At 58.6% G+C, this 19035-nt stretch overlaps 1 protein-coding gene across 3 annotated transcripts in view; it reads right to left on the minus strand.

Annotated features, from left to right (window-relative positions):
- SDK2 (sidekick cell adhesion molecule 2) overlaps positions 1-19035 on the minus strand; it is a 233674-nt gene that overhangs the window by 214372 nt on the left and 267 nt on the right. The window lies entirely within an intron of this gene.

Below are 19035 nucleotides of genomic sequence, written 5' to 3' on the forward strand. Positions count from 1 at the left end.
TGAGTTTTAAGGCAGCTGTGAGCTCAATGAGATAAACGACAACATGCTCGCAATCAGCAAGCTTGAAAATATGCCTATAGAAATACAGAACAGATGAAAAGATCCGAAAAAAGGTGTGGCCCCGCGGACGATGTGAAACACCGAACAGAGGGGTCAGAGACATCCCCAAAGGAGACAGGGAATGGGGCTGAGAAGGAATGTGAAGAACTGATGCTGGTTCTTCCCTGGATTTGGTGAAGGACACACACACTCTTCAGATTCAAACTGGTTTCAGTGAATCTCAAACAGGATCAATACAAAGAAAACCAGGTCTGGACTCATCATAGGAGGCTTCCGAAAACCGACCGGAGAGAGAGAGAGAGGGAACAGAGGATTCTGGGTGCCCTTGGCTGCCGGCTTGCACGGGCCCAGAGATGGCTGCACATGTCCCCTGGAGGCAGCTCCCCAGCCGCGTCCCCCACCGGGCAGGGTGCTGTGCCCACACCCGAGCCTCAGGAGGCTCCCAGGCTCTCCTGAGCCAGGCCAAGGGCCCTCCTCGGCTGAGCAGGGAAAGCAGCGCTTGCTCCATCCCGGGGCCACAGAAAGCCAGCAGCTACTGGAAATGTGGCCCTGGCCCCAGTCCCCAGTCCCCAGGGTCTCTGTGTAGGCGGATCCCCCAAGTGGACACAGGCAGGACCCCTACCCGCTCTTCGATGCCCTCTTGACCTGCATTTTACCCTCCTGGATTCCAGAAGCTGGAAGAGTTTTAACGTCCCAGACAAGTTTTCTTGGCTCAGGGAGGGAGGGCCGGTCCTCCCCCTCCTCCTCCTCCTGCTCCTCCTCTCAGTTCAGCACTTGAGGAGGGAGGGCGGGAGGGAGGGAGCAGATGGGTGAGAGGGAAACCCACCTCTCCCCTCACCTGGGGACAGAGCTGAGCCTTTCTTGCCTGGCCTCACTCCCCCAGGGGACCTGGGTGTCTTTCCACATGTAAAGGGCCCCAGAAGGGGCACAGGACCTGGCAGATCTAGGGTAGCCCAGGAGCAATGCTCCAGGGCTCCTGCCTGCGCAGGGCTGGGCTAGTTCTGCTTTTCCTCTTCAGGGACCCTGAATACCCAAGCCTCAGCTTGGACGTAAGGGCCTTGACCCTGACCCCCCCCTCCAGCCCTCCACTCACCCACCCTGCTCTGGACAGTGCCCAGCCTTAGGCCTCTGCATGCCCTCTGCCCGGCACCCTCCCGAGCCTGGTCTCTACATCCCCAACCCATACACCTTTCTGGTCCCAGTTCAAACACCCCATCTTCCTGGAAGCCCTTCCTGACCTCCTGGGAGGGAGGCACCTCTTCCCCACGGAACCTGCCTCCCATTTTATTTCAACTGGTTTGACAACTATTTATGTAATTCTAAGTCTAGGCCAGAAACTCGACGGAGACTTCTCACAAACAGTAACTTGTTCAATCCTCACACCACCTCCTGGAGGGAGCTGAGCACTCCTGACTTACAGAGAGGGAAACTGACCCTGGAAATGGGGTAGCGGAGGAACAGGGAATGCCAGCGCCCCCCTGCCTGGGCCCTGGGGGGCTAGAAGGAGGACGGAGGTCAGTGGGCGATAAGAGGACACCTGACCCAGTTCAGTTCCCACTCTGGTCTGCACCAGCAGGGACGGCAGGGAGGGCTCAGGCCGGCTTCCCCAGAGTTGCCTGGCTACCTCTCCATCCCCTGATGCTGGCCTCTGACCCTCGGGGTCAGCTCCGCTGCAGACCCTGACTCGCTGGGCTCCCTCCCCCAAGTGGGTCCAGGCTGGGTGCTCGGGAGGATTCACAATGCAGGGGATGCCCTTCAATAAGAGATGCACCCCGAGAGCGAGCTCTCCTGTGCTCGAACCCTGGGGAATCTCTGGTTCTGTCTGTTGAAGGGGTGATTCTTTCACATTCTCCTTCCTGTATCAAAACCAGCGCTGCACACAGCCTCGGGGCCTCTGCGCTGTTCCTCCAGGGGCCTGGGTAGACCCTCAGGCTCCAGGGGCCTCCCAGGGCCCTTGCTGCAGGCTGGGCCAGGGGCACAGAAATGCGACACCTGTCAAGGCAGCCCGCAGCTCCCACACACCCCCCAGGTGAGAGCTTCAGGTGCAGAGGAGGGTCTCTTCCTCCTAACAGCAGGGCAGCAAGAGAGCTCAGGGCTTCCCCAGGGGACGTGCCTGTCACCTGAGGACCTAAGGAGCTGACCGATGGGCTGAGCCTGCGTTGCCGGCGCCCTGTAAGCAGAGCAGGGCCCGTGCCAGCACCACTCTGCGGCGCCCACAGAACCCGTGCACCCAAGGTCCCGAGCGAAGCCAGCTTAACCTGGGGAAGGCACAGCAGAGCCCTGGGGACGAGCACCCACCAGGAGGCCATTGCTCCCTGTCCCCGCAGCGCGACAGGGGGACCAGCCTGGCAGGACCTTCCCAAACCCCCTCAAAGAATCAGCCCATTGCAGGGAAGGAGAGACCTGGATAGAAGGCGCCTCACATTTTCTGGATGATCTAGAATGTCCCTAAAGGCCCATATGATAAAGACCTGGCCCCCAGCGTGGCACTTTTGGGAGGTGGTGGCAACGTTCAGGATGGGGTGCTGCGGGAGATCTTCAGGTCACGGGGGCATGTCCTCCAGGGAACTGTGGGACCCGGGTTTCTTCTTTCTCTTTTCCTCTCTGGTCACAAAGGAGGACTTTTGCTGAATTCCAAATCCTGACCCCCGCACCACCAGGTGCTGCCTCACTGGCCCCAAAGAAACGGGACCAGCTGATGGTGCACTAAACCTCTCAACTGTGAGCCTACAGAACCTTTCGTCTTCACAAGTTGATGACCTCAGAAACGTGTTGTAGTAACAGGAAGCTGACTAACTTGCTGAGCACCGTGTGTGGCTACCCCACTTTGCAGGGGAGGTACCTGAGGCTGAGGGAGCTTCAGTCACTTTCTGAGGCCCCTCAGCTGTGGTTCCTGGTGACCGCAGGGTGCTGGCTTCAGAGCCTCTCATGAGGTAAGGAGCGGAGGTGAGAGCGGTGCATAGCAGGCAGGATCGGACAGGCAGGTTCCGAGGCACGGAATTCCACATCCTGACCCTCCAGCTCCCGGCCTCCCGGACAAAACCGGAGAACTTCACGGAGAAGTTTCTAGGCTTGCTGGCCGCTGTTCTGCCTCATCCCTGTCTGGCCTTTGGGGTCTGAGACAAGAGGGGTGCTGGCATGTCAGCCCCTGACAGGGAGCAGGGCCAGGGGTGGGGCAGTCGGAAAACGGGCCCCTTTGCTTTACAGAGCAGGAGCCTCGCAGTGTGTGTGGGGGTGGGGGTGCTGGAGGGCTCACCTGTGGGCAGATGGGCTACCTGGGCAGGTGACCTGTGCAGGTGACCTGGGGCCTGGTTTAACACTTTCTGTCACCATCTGGCAACTCTTCATCATTCTTAATGAGGGGCCCATGTGTCCATTTCACACCAGATTCTGCAAGTCCGGCCAGTGGGGACGGGGCACTCTCCAGGGCGGGCCTTTCAGTGACCTCTGTGGCCAGGGTTTGACAGGCAGGCTGGCCAAGGCCCACACCCGCGGGGGCCAGAGCCCCAAGGACTCGTCAGGAGAGCTGGGTGAGGAAGGGCCTCCCAGGCAGGGTTGGGTTAGGCCTGAGGCCTGGGAACTGCTCCCCTGTCCTCCCTGGTCTGCAGTGAAGGACTAACCAGATGGCCAGGCTGGGGAGGGGGGTCGGAGCCACTGCCGAGGGCCTTGTCCTATCTAAGGAGACCCCTGTCCCCACCCATGAGCCCCAAGGGCGGGCAGATGAAGCTGGCCGTGTCAGCCTGTCCCCAGGGCCCTTCACTTCCCTGTTGGGACAGGCCCAAGGGGAAGGCAAAGGCCAAGTGGATCCAACTCAGAACCCCAGCCCAGGGGGCTCTCGGGACCCCTCAGCCGCCATCAGCTGCCCAGGCCAGGCGCAAGAACCCAAGCCACCACTCCTGGGGCGCACCCTGCCCAGGAGTCAGCATCAGGAGGAGCAGAGGGAGGAGGGTGCTCCCAGGACAGGACTGCAGAGTGGCCTCCTCCAGCCCAGCACATTCTGGACAGTGAGGGGAGGGCAGGACGCCCGGAGCCTGGGGCAAACCCGGGGCCTCGGTCCCAGCAGGGCCTGGTCCGCAGTCCTGGGTCCATCTGTGCCTTTGGAACCAAGGGGCTGGGGACCGGGCGGGTGTTCAGGGTGCTGGGGGCATCTGAGCCCTGGGCGCCGTCTCCACCTGGGCCCATCTGAGCCCAGACGACAGGCCACAGCGCAGCTGCCGGGCAGGATGGGGGGATCCCAGAGACACGGACAGCTGTGAAATGAGCAGACCGCGGCTTTGGAACCCCCTCGTCTGGTCTGCTGTTTGCTCTCTAGGACAGTTACATCCAAACGCATGGCCATCGTGTTGGGGTTCCCTGTGTCCCTGAGGCACCGAGGACGGAGCCAGGCAAGGGTCAGCAAGAGACAGCGGCTCCCCCGCAGCTCACCCTCTCCAAAGGCTCATTTATTTATTTATTTTTACATCTCCCGAGTCGGAATGCCTCTTTTTGTGGATTAAATGGTACCGTTATATATATATATATAATTTTTTTTCCCCTTCTTAGGGACACATGAGATTATGGCACGTCTTGGAATCGTCTTGGGTCAACAGAGAATGAGGTGGCACTGATGGTGGGGATGGGTCTCCAGGGCTCAGCGCCCCCTGAGCTCAGTTCTGGGTGCTCTGTGGGAACTGGTGTGGAGACCCAGGGAGCTGAGAGGGGCAGAGGCTGAGCACAAGGTCACGGGCTGAGGCTGAGCACAAGGTCACGGGCTGAGGCTGAGCACAAGGTCACGGGCTGAGGCTGAGCACAAGGTCACGGGCTGAGGCTGAGCACAAGGTCACGGGCAGAGGCTGAGCACAAGGTCACGGGCTGAGGCTGAGCACAAGGTCACGGGTAGAGGCTGCACAGGTGGGCTGAGTCTTACAGGTGGGTCAGAAGCACAGAGGTCTCAGGTAGGACAGGCCTCCAGAGAAGCCCCTGGACTGTTAGGGCCGTTCCCCAGCCGCCAAGCATGGCCCTGGGCTAGTCCCTGGGAGGGAGCGAGCGTGAGGGAGTTTCGTTTCTTGCTTTCAATCCACACGTTCCAGATGGGGAAGCTGAGGCTGGATATTTGGCCAAGGCCATCTGGCCTCTAAGTGGCAGAGCTAAGCCAATTTCTAGGCCGCCATGGAAACATCTTTCATGGAGAGTTTAGAGGCGGAGCAGGAGGGGCAAGAGTGGCCCTGAACACCTACTGGTGGACAGCAAGGCTCTGTGTCCATTCCCAGTCCACCATTCACAAGCTCAGGGCAGCTGCTTGAGCTCTCTGTGTCTGATGCCTGATCCATAGAGTTGGAAATGCAGATCTCCTCGTGCAGAGAGGATCCCTGGGGAAATTCACAGAGGGAGGTCTGGGAAATGGCAGAGGCTCCGTCCATGTGGTCTCTGTCACTGAGTCCTGCGTTCTGGGTGGCTCCAAAAGCTACTACAGACCCCCTGAGCCCCACTCACGGCCTTGGTGTCGGGGGTGAGAGCCGGGGCAGCAGAGGGGAGTCAGGACAGCCCGGGGGGCCTGGGGAGCTTGACCCCTAAACCACTGGGGGCCGCTGGCTTCAGAAGAGTGAGGCCTGAGGAAGGGCCTCTGTGCGGCTCCAGGCGGTCACTCTGGGTCCCTGATCCCCAACTTGGTAAGGACAGTCACCCCCACCCCAGGGCAGGTTCTGGACCCAGCCCTCCCCCCGCAGGGCTGTGGCCGCTCCACGGCTGAGCTCTGCGATGGGCCCTGGACTCCGGCGGCCCCCCTGGCTCCTGGCTCAGCTGTCCCGCGGCTCCGGCTCCCACTTCTGCTGACACAGCATCCATAGCTCAGATTCCTGTGTGAGGAACGGAGCCGAGAAAGAGGGACCAGAGAAATCTCAGTCCTGTCCCGGGCTGGCTGTCCAGCTGAGGAGAAAATCAGATGGCCCCAAACTGCAGTGGACAGAGCCCGCAAAGGGGACATGAAATCCAGGTTCCGGATCTGAGGCCTGAGACACCTCACTTGCTTCTCTCAGTCCCATATCCTCCTCTATAAAAGGAGGAGGCCCTTTGTGATCTAACCCTAGCGATTCTCCAGTTCCCCTACACTCACGTGCTGCTCCAGGACCTGGAGCCAGAGGGAGAGGAGAGGGAGGAAGCCACAAGCCCCCAAAGCCCTGGCTAGTTGCCCAGGTGCAGTCTGACCACAGCCCCGTCTTTCGTTTGCCACGTCCCTCCTGAGGTCCGCATGGCTTTATGAGACAGCGTGAGGGTCCCCCAGCAGAAGCCACATCTGAGGAAGTCACTCTGCGTGACCAGGCACCAGTTGACCCTGGTGGCTGGGCACCAGGAGGAGCACAAGGCCCCTGCTGTCAGTGGGGATGGAGACAGAGCCCCTCCGTCCCACGGGACTTGGCGTCACCCTGCATCCTCCCTGGAGGCCCCTCTGGGCAGCCTTCTCCAGTTGCTGCTGATCTCCCAGGTCCCCTGCCCCTACCTGCACCACGCGCCCCTCACTGTCCCCCGTGACCGACACATGCTCTTGCACCCGAGGCCAGGGACCCGCTCCAGCCCTTGCTGGGTCCTAGGCACCGTGCCTGGCACACAGAGGTGCTCAGAAAACGCTGGGAAAGCAAACAGCATTCCCGACTGCTCCCGTTGACCCACGTGGAGGTTCACCAGAGCTTCCCGTGACCACCACCTGCAGGAGAGAAGCCTCTGGGCGGGTTCTTGTTTTATTTTAAGGAAGGACACTGCTGTGGGTCAGTGTCCCCAAAGGCCTGTGCACTGAAGGTTTGGGTGTCAGGCTGTGGCACTATCAGGAGGTGACGGGTCCTTTAAGATCCCGGTTCTCTAGGGGTGTGCCATTGAAGGTGACACAGGGAATCTGGCCTCCTCCCCTCTCTTTGCTTCCTGCCTCCACGGAGTGAGCAGCTTTCCCGGTCATGTGCTCTGTCACCAGCCCAAGGCAGCAGGGCTCAGCACCCGTGGGCCGAAATCTCCAAAGTTCTCAGCCAAAGTGAACCTTTTCCTTTATCAAGTTGATGATCTCAGGCATTCTGTCATAGCAATGGAGAGCTACCTAACACAGACGCTGGGAACAAGAACTTTTTTAGGAGAGAAGAGAAGAAAGAGTGGGAGTCGCACCCCTACTCCCTGGGACAAGACCACACGTCACGTTCTCGTGTGCATCAATCAGCCTCTGCGGTAAAAGTGGGCCCAGACCCCACCGAGGCAGTGGGTCAGTCCAGCCACCACGGCAACACCCCTCCTTGGGTCAAACGTCTATGCCAGGACTTCCCAAAGTGCAGTCCCCGGACGGATGCCAACAGCACCTGGGAAGCTGCTAGAAATGCAAGTTACCAGGGCTGGGGATGTGGCTCAAGCGGTAGCGCGCTCGCCTGGCATGCATGCGGCCCGGGTTCGATCCTCAGCACCACATACAAACAAAAATGTTGTGTCCGCCAAATACTAAAAAATAAATATTAAAACTCTCTCTCTCTCTCTCACTCTCTCATTCTCTCTTAAAAAAAAAAATTTAAAAAAAAAGAAATGCAAGTTACCAGGCTCCATCCTGGACCTTCCTCCAGGTGTTCCGCAGCAGACCAGGATCTGCACCCTAACAAGCCCCCAAGGGTCGCTCTGGGCCGCCCTCCCCCTCTCTCACCAGGCAGTGCCACCTGGGCCCCAGCTGGAAGGACAGAGCCGGCTCTTCCCATCAGTCCTCCTGCGCTGCCCAGGTGCCTTCAAGGCCTGGCACTGTCATGGGTCAAAGCCCCCCTCCCCCTCTGCCAGCGCCTGGATCTCGGCTTTGCCTGGACTCCCAGCCCCTGCCCTGGGCCTGCCGCTGCAGAGGTGGGAGAGATGCTGGAGCCGGCGGCTGCCCTGCCCTGGGCCAGCATTCCAGGTCCCTGGAGACACAATCAGCTCTAACATCGCAGGCGAGATGGCAGCCAGGCAGCACGGACAATGAGTCTGTGTCCTCCCCACGCCCTCCACCAGGCCACTCTCGGACCAGGGCCTGCGAGGGAGGCTGAGCCGTCAAAAGGACCACTGTCCCCTGGACCGGACCGGTCCTGCTTCCCTCTGCCCGAGGCCCAGGCTGAGGCTGGGAGCCCCCCAGCCCAGTGCCCTCTCCTCCTGGGCTGAACCATGTTCCTTAATCCTGATGGTTTCCAGAACCTTCTGGGTTCTTCATTCCCGTGGCCTTAAGAGAGAGAAGTTAAATGTCAACACCTTCCTTCTCCTCCTCCTCGTCCAGCCTCTCTCTTCCTGGACGGGGGGACGGGCAGTGGACAGAGCTCTCCAGCACCCAGAGCGGCAGCCAGGAGCGCTCCTGTCTTGGTGTCTGATTTCTCTTCATTAGTGCAATCACATCAACACTGACAGCGGCGTATTTATTACTGTCCTGACGACAGCCGTTTCTCACCCAGTGATGCACAGACTGATAATCAGCTTGGAGCGGAGCTAATGAGGAACTCCCCCGGCCCTCCTCAGCAGCTCTGGCCTGACAAGGCCTGCCCTGCAGCCCACCCCTGCCTGCAGACACTGCACCCTGGCAGGGACAAGGGCTCCAAGTGGGGAGGTCAAAGGTCACCCAGCTGAGCCAGCGGAGCCAATGGGGAGTGGGGAGGAGCGCTCTTCCTCCACTCTGGGCTCCAAGTCCAGGCCAGGGCAGCTAGAGGCCCACAACAGTGATGGGCCAGGCTGGCTGCCCAGTGGGAGCCTGGGAAGCCCGCTGGACGCAGGAAATGACAGAGCCTGATCCAGAACACGCAGCTACTCCAGCTCAGCGGCGCACACCTGGGAGGCTGAGGCAGGAAGATTGCAAGTTCAAAGCCAGCCTCAGCAACTCAGGGAGGCCCTAGGCTATTTAGCAAGACCCTGTCTCCAAATAAAAAATAAAAAGGGCTGAGGACGTGGCTCAGTGGTTTAGCACCCCTGGGTTCAATCCCCGGTACAAAGAAAACAAAATGCACACAGCGGGCGCAGAGCTCGGTGCTCAGAGCTGCTACAGAGATGCAAACTACCGTAGGCCTGCTTTGCAGCCTCTTCTGAAGATAAATGCAGACACCACAGAGAACCTACGTGTTCCCTGATTATCAGCTCCTAGGGCCTAAGGTGAATGTGTTTACTGGATCCTTTCATAAAACCTCAGATTTATGTGAGGAGTTTCCACAGATATCCCGTGTACCCCTCACCCCTACCTATGAAGGAGGCCGGCGAGAAGGATTCAGGTTGTTAACATGGTCAGCACTGAGGTCCAGGGACATTCAGGAACTTGCCAAGGTCACGTCACTTGTCAGAGAGACGGTGACGCAGGTCAGCTCTTTCCCAGGCCATTCTTCCCACCTGGCCAGCTCTCCTGGGTCACCTGCACAGCCAAATGAAAAGGGTCCCGTACCCAGGACGGTTACCCAGAGCCCAGAGTGGTGATTCAGATGCTCACGCAGTGGGCCGCCCACTGTATTCCAAACACGGCCCTGTGGGCCTGGTCCAGGCTGAACGGAGGAGGGAGGAGAGGCAGAGAGCAGGAGACAGGCCTCAAGCTGAAGAAGAACCCAGGAAACACCCACCACCCCGCAGCAGGGTCCCCTGGAGGGATGGCAGCCTCCCCCGTGGGAACCCACCCCTCCCCCGTGGGAAGCATCGCCACAGACCAGTCGTGGTAGACGGTCATGGGGGCCCAGAGGCCCCCGGGTTTGGCACACAGGTGCTCCAGAAGGCAGGTCTATAGGGAAGACATCAAAATTTCTGAATACAAAGGGTCAAAATTCATATGTAAAGCATCTTGGAGTCTTATAGATGCTGTGACCCAAGAAATCAGTTCATCGAGTTCTTCAAAGCAGGTTTTGACACATATGGCGGGGGTTGGGGGGATCCAGGAAGCCCCAGAGAAGACCAACCACGTCTTCTAGCTTCATCCACTAGCTTTAAAATATTCTTTATGGTATAAAATAGAATTCGGACAGACCACGGAATAGAATGCAAATCTCCAGATGTTTAAAAAATAAAACATGAGAAAGGTCAAGGTCAGGCGGGTGGACAGTGGGCGGCAGACTGCAGGGCCAGGGTGGGTGTCTACCCTCCCCCGATGGAGGCCCCTTGGTCGAGTTTGGAACTGCTGTTTTGATGTCCCCTTGCTTTCCTAACGAGGACACTTCAGCCACAGAGGCGACGAGGCCTTGCCTCTGAGAATCCCGGAGGCCCCGGCGGCCCACGCAGCATCGTGAACTTGTTACCTTCTCCCTGGCTCCCTTTGGGTGAAGTTCATTAATTGGGAAAAATAATTGATGTCTAATACCTCAATCCTTGTTGATGACGGGTTATTATCTAAACTCAAGGAGTCTATAATTAAAGAAATCAGCCTCGCACGCATTACAAGATTACTCAGAACCAACAGGGCCCAAGTGCCCAACAGGCCTGCAGCTGCTGGTACCCGCGAGCCTGCCACCTCAGGGATGGGTTCTGGCAGGTGGTCAGGATGGCGTCACACTGGACAGTGGGGGACAGGTGGACTCTGGGTCAGTGGAGGGGGCGAGGGGTCCAAGAGAGGAGAGGGAAGGGTGCTCTGGGTCCCAGGTAGAAAGGGCCGCCTGAGCTTGGGGCAGAGCTGGTGCAGGGCAGCAGGGCCAGCAGCAGGGCACAGGGACTGGACCGTGTGCCAGGGTTAGAGGTGGGGGTCCCCAGGGGCGTGTGAGGACGGGGGTGTAGTGATGGGACTCAGCATCCAGACCCTGTGGCCCAGACTGTGGCAAGCAGATGGGCCACCCAAGGAAAGGCTTGTCCTAGGCTGGAACCCGTGCCGGCCCCTGTGACTGCCCAAGCTGGGGACAAGACTGTGGTCAGGTGAGACTGCTCCTGAATTCCCCAGGCCTGCTGGCCCACAGCAGCACGGAACCCCTCCTTCCTGGGGGGATCTGTTGGCCAGGCCAGAAGCAGCGGCCCAGGAAGGAGCTGCCCTGCAGGCCTCGTCCCTTTCTTACAAATCAAGTGACCTTGGCAAGTTACTATTTCTGGACTTCAACACTGTCAATACCAATATTAACACAGTGTCAACCCCTCTGGTGAACTCCCTTCTGGAGTTGGGGCTGCAGAGAGAAGAGGAAGTCCATGAAACTCCTCAGATAACTCTGCGGTCTCAGGAAAGGATCCAGGGGAAACACTCACCCAAGGCCCGAGCAGCCAGGACCGCTCCGGATGCGGGCTCTCTCCAGCATATTTATATTTTAAGAGGAGACAAAGAATATCCTGGCCTAATAGGAGAAGCCTAGATGCCACTGGAAGACTGTGCAGATCAGAGGAAACTGAGACCAGGGAGAGGCCAGGCCACCCATCACATGGCAGGCCCAGGTCTGGCTTGGTTCTGAGTCTCCAAAATCAGGATGGTAGGGACGGACAGACAGCTCTTAGGCTTCCATAGAGCCTCCCACGCTCTGAGCACTGTTCTAAGAGCTTAGCACTGACCCCTGTCTTGACCCAATGAGGTAAGCAGGCTGTCACCCCCACTTTACAGACAGGCTGTGTCACGCAGCCCTGGTCACACAAGCAGTCCATGGCAGGTAGGACTGGAACCCAGAACGTCGTCCATATTTCAGGGTCCTTAGAGGCCCGTGATGTCCCCCCTGGGCCCTCCAATGCCACATTCTGCATTGGCTCTTCTAGTTCAAAGCAGACTCGTCACCAACTGCTATGATGCAACAATGACCCACGCAAATAGCTACCAGCCATATTCCTGGCCCTACGCAGACCACACACAACCTCTTGTCCAGTTCACACCTACCGAGGGGTCCCCCTGAGAAGGTGTCCAGGGTCCTGGCTCCAGCACGTCCTTGAGAGCCACCTGGGTCCACCGGAAGCTGAATGCCCTGAATGGGCCCCATTACAACCAGGACCGGTTCCTTCCCTCAGGATTATCACATCATCAAGATTTCATGGTCCCTCTGGGTCACTAATAGCATCCTGGTGGCATCAAACTTTAATTGGCTCTCTTCCCCTTCTCCTCCCCCACCCCATACCCTGTTCAGTTTACAAGAGTCTGTGTGGCTCTGTCACTGACATAAATGTCCCAAGTGGCCTGAAGGAGTCTCCTCCAGCAGCTCATCCCAGCCCCGGGGAGGGCTGGAAGGAGAGCGGGGGATGGAGCGCTCTCATTCTGCCAGCTCAGGCCCCTGAGAACACCACCAGGTGGGGACGTGAGCCAGGAGGACCGGGAGGAGGACAAAGGGCGAACTTGGGGCTTATATCCAAACCCTACCCCCTTTCCTGGCCAGCCCTGGTCTCCTAGGGCAAAATGGCCCATCACCTCACTGGCCAAAGGCCACCTCTCCTTGACAAAGCCACGGGGGAGCAGGGCAGCACGGGACAGTGGAAAGTGGGCAGGTGTGAGGACCCAGAACCCCGGGTTCAAATCCTGGCTCCCTGCCTTTCTAGCTGGAGCCTCAGTTTACCCACATATTGAGTGACAGGAAGGACTGTGGCAGGCAGTGGCTTTGCGCACCCTGCCATGTCTGAGAGGTACTAGTGAGCACACCACGGCGGAGCTCCAGGACGGGGACAAAGCCCTGGAGGTCTCAGCTGGGAAAACGCAAGAAGTGAGGTCAGACAAGACGGAGGTGAAACGTACAGTAAAGACACCAACGAAGAAAATCGGAGCACTAAATGCCAGCCGAGGACCTCAGGACCCCCAGAGGGCCACCACAGGAGAGCCAGGTGCCACGCCATGACGTCTTGGTCAACGAGAGACCACATACGGGATACTGATGTTCCTATAGCACAATGTCGCCTAGTGACATGGGGGCTGGGGGCTGCCTTCATTTGCCTGAGCCCACTCTGTGATGTTCCCACGATGAGAACCCACCTCGTGACGCAGTCCTCAGAACGTATCCCTGTCGTTAAGTGACACACGACTGACAAATATGGTTCGATTAATTGACTAAGTGCTTGGTATCATCTTATTTTAGGCTTTTATCCTTGTTTACAGTCAAGGAATCAGAGGTTGGAAATGCAAGTACTCAGCCCGAGCAGAACGGACAGACAGTGACAGAGACTGGTCACCCCAGTTCCAAGGGACAGATCGCCACTCACGTACCACTTCTCTACAGGAAGTGGCGACAGGGGCTGGGGGTCTGCTTTCGGAACAGCCCCGTCTCCTGTGTGACATGCAGAACCCACGGTCCTTCTCCGTGGAGACAAAGCAATGCCGGGCGTGACCAGGGCAGGCGGGCCAGCTCTTTTCCTGCACCTGCACTTCTCAGCTCCCTTGCCGTGGGGTGGGACCATGGGACCATTTCTGGTTAGGGGGCTGTCCCAGGAGAGAGGGACGCAGCATTCACCACGACCGAAGTCTTCCTCTCCCTCCTGGGAATTTCAAATGGTGCATCCACGGAATAGCGGGGTGTCACCCCAGCCCTTCACGCCGTAAAGGCAGAGCGCAGCTCGCACGGGGGTCACTGAGGACCCCAGAGCCACCTGACCCAGAGGCCAGGCCTGCTAGAGCCCCTTCACCTGTGGGGCCGGAGCCTGGAAGGAGCCGGCCTGGGAGGGGCTGCGCTCTCAGTGGCCAGCGGCAGCACCACTGCGTCCTCCATAAGCCCAGGAGGTGACTGTGGGGGGGGGGGCTCCCACAATGGGGGGCTCGGCTGAAGAACTAGGAGGGCTCCAGGGCACGGTGGGGAGGGAGACAGGAGGAGGCCGACAGGAAGGGAGAAGCAGGCAGGGCCAGGTGACAAGGGCTGTGTCCCTCGGGAAAGCATCCACTCCTTCACTCATCCCTATGAGCTGAGCTCCTCGTCGGTGCCAGGCACTGTCCTAGAGGCTAGGGACATCATATTAGGAATGCAATGAGGCCCCTACCCTTCTGGGAGAGACCAAGGGCAAAGTAGCAGGCGGGTCAAGACATCGCCAGCCGGGGGCCCAGGGCTGCCCAGAAGGCACCGTTGGGAAAGGGGCACATGCTCAGAGGTGCCAGTGTGGGGCACACAGAGATGCAGGAGGGACACAAGAGGGACCCGAAGGAAACAGCGAGTGGACTCTGCAGACCTCGGGGGGAGTGGGCACCCCCAGGAGCAGCAGGAACTTCAAGGGTCAGGGAGGAGGCCAGAGCACTTTGGGAGCTCCAGGAGAGAGAAGGCGTCCTCAGGGGGACAGGGGGAAGGGACGGCGGCCACACAGTGGCAGAGGAGGCTTCGCATGGGAAGAGGAAGGGCAGTGATTCTGGCGTCCTCAGAGTCATGTGACCAGCACACTATGAGCACTATTTAAAGCTTATATTTCATAAACATGACATTTATTAAGAGCAGCTTTAGAGCATTTTGGATAATTGCATTTAATCACCCAAACCACCCCGGGAGGAAGACACGGGAATTTTTTCTGTTCTATTTACTCATTTTACAGATGAGGAAACTGAGGCTCAAGTCACCATCGCCCAGCAACAGAGGCAGGTCTCAAAGGGGCAGCCCAGGCTGGGAGCCGTCCCCCTACGAACACCTCCCTTGTCACCAGGGCCTGGCAGAGGCTCCCAGGCTCAGCGAGGGCTCCCTGCCCTGGACTCCTGGCCCAGGGCGTCTGGTGAGACAGCTCTGCAGCTGCCCCCTCTCCCTTTCCCCCAAGGCCCCGAGCAGCCCTGGACAGTCCATCGCCCAGCATGGCTCCCCGGCCTGCCTCCTGCCCAGAGTGTGGACAGCAGGCGCTGGGAGGCGGGGAGCATGGGGGCGTCTGAGCAGCCAGACTGTTTTCCGTTACAGGCAGTGCCGCTGAGTTGCTATTGGCATCCCAAGGCCCCAAATTATGATGACTAATTCCCGCCACTTTAGGCAGCTCCAGGTCTTCCGCAGTGTGCCCAGGGGGAGCCGGGTGGAACCCCCACAGGCAGCAGGGTGGCACACAGCATAAATTCTAACTCCCCTCCTGATGCCTGGAGGGGCAAGGAGCCAGGGGGAGAGGGGAGGGGGCTCCATCCAGCCCATCCAAAGGCCTTTAAGCGAAATCCTGGGACAGCCTGTCACTAGGAGGCAGATGCCTTCATCAACATGAAGCAGGACCCTCTAACAACCATCTTGTATCAAGTAGTGCGTCCTCGGGCACCACGGGTGTGCAAGCAGACCCGATGGCCAGTTGTCCAGGGTTTGTGGGCAGAGAACAGTTCTAGATGACTTTTGTGTCTTCCCAGTCCCGGGCTGTGATTCCACTTGTCCTTAGGACAGAGAGCAAGCCCACTCTCCCTTATCTTTAGCTTAGAGCCCAGCGTGTCCTGGGGCACAAGGTCAAATGCATACCAATATGCAGTTTAACACATCATCTTAAAAGTCCACCGCTGGGGCACTGTTAAAACACAGATGTGCTGTAAAGCATTTGGCCTCCTTCCCAGCCTCCCTTCCCTGATGGAAGGAGGTTCCTGGCCCCTGCTCCAGCCTTCCAGTAGAGGACACAGGGAGAGGCGGTCGATCAATATTTGCAGAACAAATGCATGAAAGGGAGGGTTCCTGAGGCAGGTGTGGGCAGTCCATGTGAGCTGGCCTTCGGGTGGGGCCTGAACTCTTCATCCTAGGCAGGGGGATCACCGGCAGCCCGTAGAAGCAGTCAACCTATGTCACTCATCTACCCACCCCAAGAATGTTCCAGATCCCCAGCTGAAGCCTAGGGGCGCACAGGGCGGGGGAGAAGGTGCATGGGAGAAGGGAACCGAGAGCAGACACCTCCCATCCCACTCTGGTGTGGGGCTTTAGATGGCTGAGCCCCAGGCAGGCGCGACACCCGGCCTCCTGGTAATTAGCAAGAGGCCCTGATCAATAAGTTATTTTTTGCTGTCAGTAATTAATAATTACAGCTTAGCCACACCATGTAATTAAACTTTCATCCTGCTCCCTTGTGCGCTGTTGGGCTCTTATTGTGATTAGCTCCCAGCACTAAACTTTCTCCCTTTGGACCCCTCCAGGAGCTCCAAAGCAGGAGTTCCCGGACCTCCCCAGGGCTTCCCCACTGCCTGGCTCACTCAGTGCCAACGCCCTGTTGGTCTTCCCCTGGCATGCTTCTCTTGAAAGAATCTTCTGGACCAGCTGGTTAGGTGCCTGTTGCCCTCCTTCCGTCCTCTGGGGTGGCCAGGATGACCCCCAGCAGAAAGCAAGCTTACAAGCACAGGAGAGCTCTCTCTCTGCACTAGAGAGAATGCAGTCAACCAGGCTCGCCCAACCTTTCCAACCCCAGTGTCTTCGAGGGAGCACACGAATCTGCATGGTCACCAGCTCCCAGACAGCTAAGAGCTTAAGGGCCACTCAGAGACCCACAAAGGTACTCATGGAAAGAAGTTCAAGAAAGCTCCTGGGTAAGAAAAAGGAATTCAGGGTCTTTTGGGGGAGTGGCAGGGCACCACTCTTCAGCGTTCCCTGACATGCAGCGTTAAAATACTGAAAATGCTAACAGCAATTGCCAAGTGTGAAGCCCCTCTATGTGGGGAACACCTGCCAGGGCATTTGAATCCTCTAGTGTCAACTCTGCAAGGGAGAAGCTACTGTTCCCAATGTACAGATGAGGAGACCGAGGCTCTGAGTGGCTGAGACTTTCCGAAACCTCTGTGCAGCTAAGCAGCAACACCAGATCATGAGAGCCCATTCTTTCTGCTGCCAAAGCCAATTCTCTTCCTACAATGTCACTGAACTTCACATGGGAAATGAGTTTGAATCATGGTACATCAGATGGTGGGGATGTGGTCAAAGAGTGGCTTTCAGTACACCCAGGTGATGGAGTTCCGTCCCAGCACCTGGCAAAAAGACCCTCAAAACTAAGCAAGGTCTAGACCAAGATCCAGTGGTGTGGCCAATGTGAGGTTTGTCTCAAGGGAGAGTGGGGCTCCTGTGCTCAGAAGTGACCAGACAGTGCAAGGACCTTCAACTGCAGACCAAGGATCCACAGCATGGTCTCAGACTCAAAGGAACTCACTTACTGACCCCAGAGTAGATAAGAAAGGAACCTGCATCCTGATCCTACCCCTCCAACATGCAAACCAGCACTGCCCCCCAAGCAGGGGCAAGGAATCTGCGTTCCCTGTTCCCACAATCCTCTGCAGGGTTTGCTGCTCCAAAGACAAATGGAAGGAGGGGACCAATGATACTGGCGAACAAACACTCTTGGAGCCAGAGAGCACAAATGGAGCAGCAGGGGCCCTGGGCAGCCTGACACACAAAAAGGCAGCAGATCAATCAGAGACCTGCACCGGTCTGACAGACAGCAGGCAGGGCCCTCCCGCGGGAATTGCAGGCATGGGAGTAGCCTGGCCTTCACTTCAACAACATTGGTGGATATCCTGGCCTCAGGTGGACGGCACAGGTGTTGAGGCGGGGAAGAGAGGACAGGAAGACCCAGAAGGAAGAGCCACCAGGTGCCCTGGGGACTCCAAAAGGGCCTGGTCATGGATGGGACAAGAACTGGTGAGCACCTGCCCAGGGAAGTCACATGGTTCCTGGTGGATGTGCAGTCAAGAAACCAGAAGGATCCAGACAGAAGGACACCCCTGGGAGGCCGTCTTCTGGGTAGGAATTCCACGGGCATCTCAGCACATACCCAGGAGGCATCCCTGGTAGACTACAGCCCATTCCTCTGCCAGAATCACCCTCCCAGCACCCTGCCTAGAGGGGCCCTGTCCTAGTGCCAGGCAGGAAAAGGTCTCAGAACTCACATGGCCCAAGCCCTGACTCCGACCCCACATCACCAAATGGCCTCAGAAAAATCACTTACTGCCGCAGGACCTCAGTTTCCCCATCTGTTAAATGGCCACTAGAATAAAATGACCTCTGAGGTCCTCATCTACTGGAAATTTTTATGACGATCATAAAAATAATAACTTTTATTACCTTACATTTATGGATCTCGTTGCAAAATTTCCAAGTGCTTTTATCTAAATTACCTCGTAAAATCATCCCCTCAACCCTGTGAGCGAGAGCCGATCATTTTTATCTTTGATCCTGGCTCTGGAAATTGCCCGACTCGGGTTCCTCCCTCCCCACAGGCTCCACGACCCCAGATGTAGAGTGGGACCCTGTCAGGCTTGCAGCCCCCCCCCCCCCCCCCCCGCCGCAGTCGGGCGTCCCCGGCTGGGTCGGGTCCCCTCCTGAGCCTGGAAGAGGCCAGGCCCAGCGGAGCCCAGGTTTAGACTCATCTCCCTCGGCCCCCAGCAGGCGCCGCTCGGACACCGCTGGCACCGCTGTGCGGATCCGCGAACCCCAAAGCCAGGAAGCGCGGGTGCAGCCGCCCTTCCCCGCCTTGACCCGCCGGGGAACTGGAGGGACGTCTGGACATCGCCCTCCAGAAAGGGACTGCGCGGATCCCACCTCATCCTTTCTAACACTCCCACCCCACAAACGGCCAGCTCTTCTCCACCTCAGGCAGCTCCAGGCAGCCCAGGTCAAAGCACAGGCTGCCAGACAATCAGCGACCAGGGGAGGCTGGAGGCAGGGGCGGGGTGCGGGGCGTGTCTGGAGGTGGTTGGGAAGGAGGCCCCAGCCCCTCCCTGTGCACCACTCCCGGTGGGTTCGCGGCTGCACCCGCGGCCCCAGGCCCATGCCGAGGAGCACCGCTGGCCCCTGCGGCCGGCCAGCAGCGAGGCGCGGGCTCCAGTACGTGGCCAAGCAGGGCAGCTGCCCTCCAGGGAGGACCAAGCCGGAGCCTAGCATCCTCCCCCGGCTCCTTCCCCGCGCCCGCCCCTCTCCCTCTCCCCAGGGCGGCCAGTGCCTGCCCAGCAGGGCCTTGCCCTTTCCCGCGGACGCCGAGCGGGGACCCGAAGCCCGGCCTCCGAGCTCAGTGGAGCCGCGTAGAGCCGACACCGAATGGCGCGCCCCTCCCACGCCGCCCGCCCGAGGGCACCCTCCGGCAGCCGGCGGGGACAGGAGGAGTGTCCCTCCCTCCTCACCTTAGGGTTTTCTCAGCCTTCTCGGGCGACCCCACCTTTCCCATTCAGAAGCCACAAGTCTCGGAGAGCATGCCCCACCCGAAAGAGAGACCCCA

The sequence above is a fragment of the Spermophilus citellus genome (genome assembly GCF_964194105.1).
Source record: "Spermophilus citellus genome assembly, chromosome: 17".
NCBI classification, from domain to species: domain Eukaryota; kingdom Metazoa; phylum Chordata; class Mammalia; order Rodentia; family Sciuridae; genus Spermophilus; species Spermophilus citellus.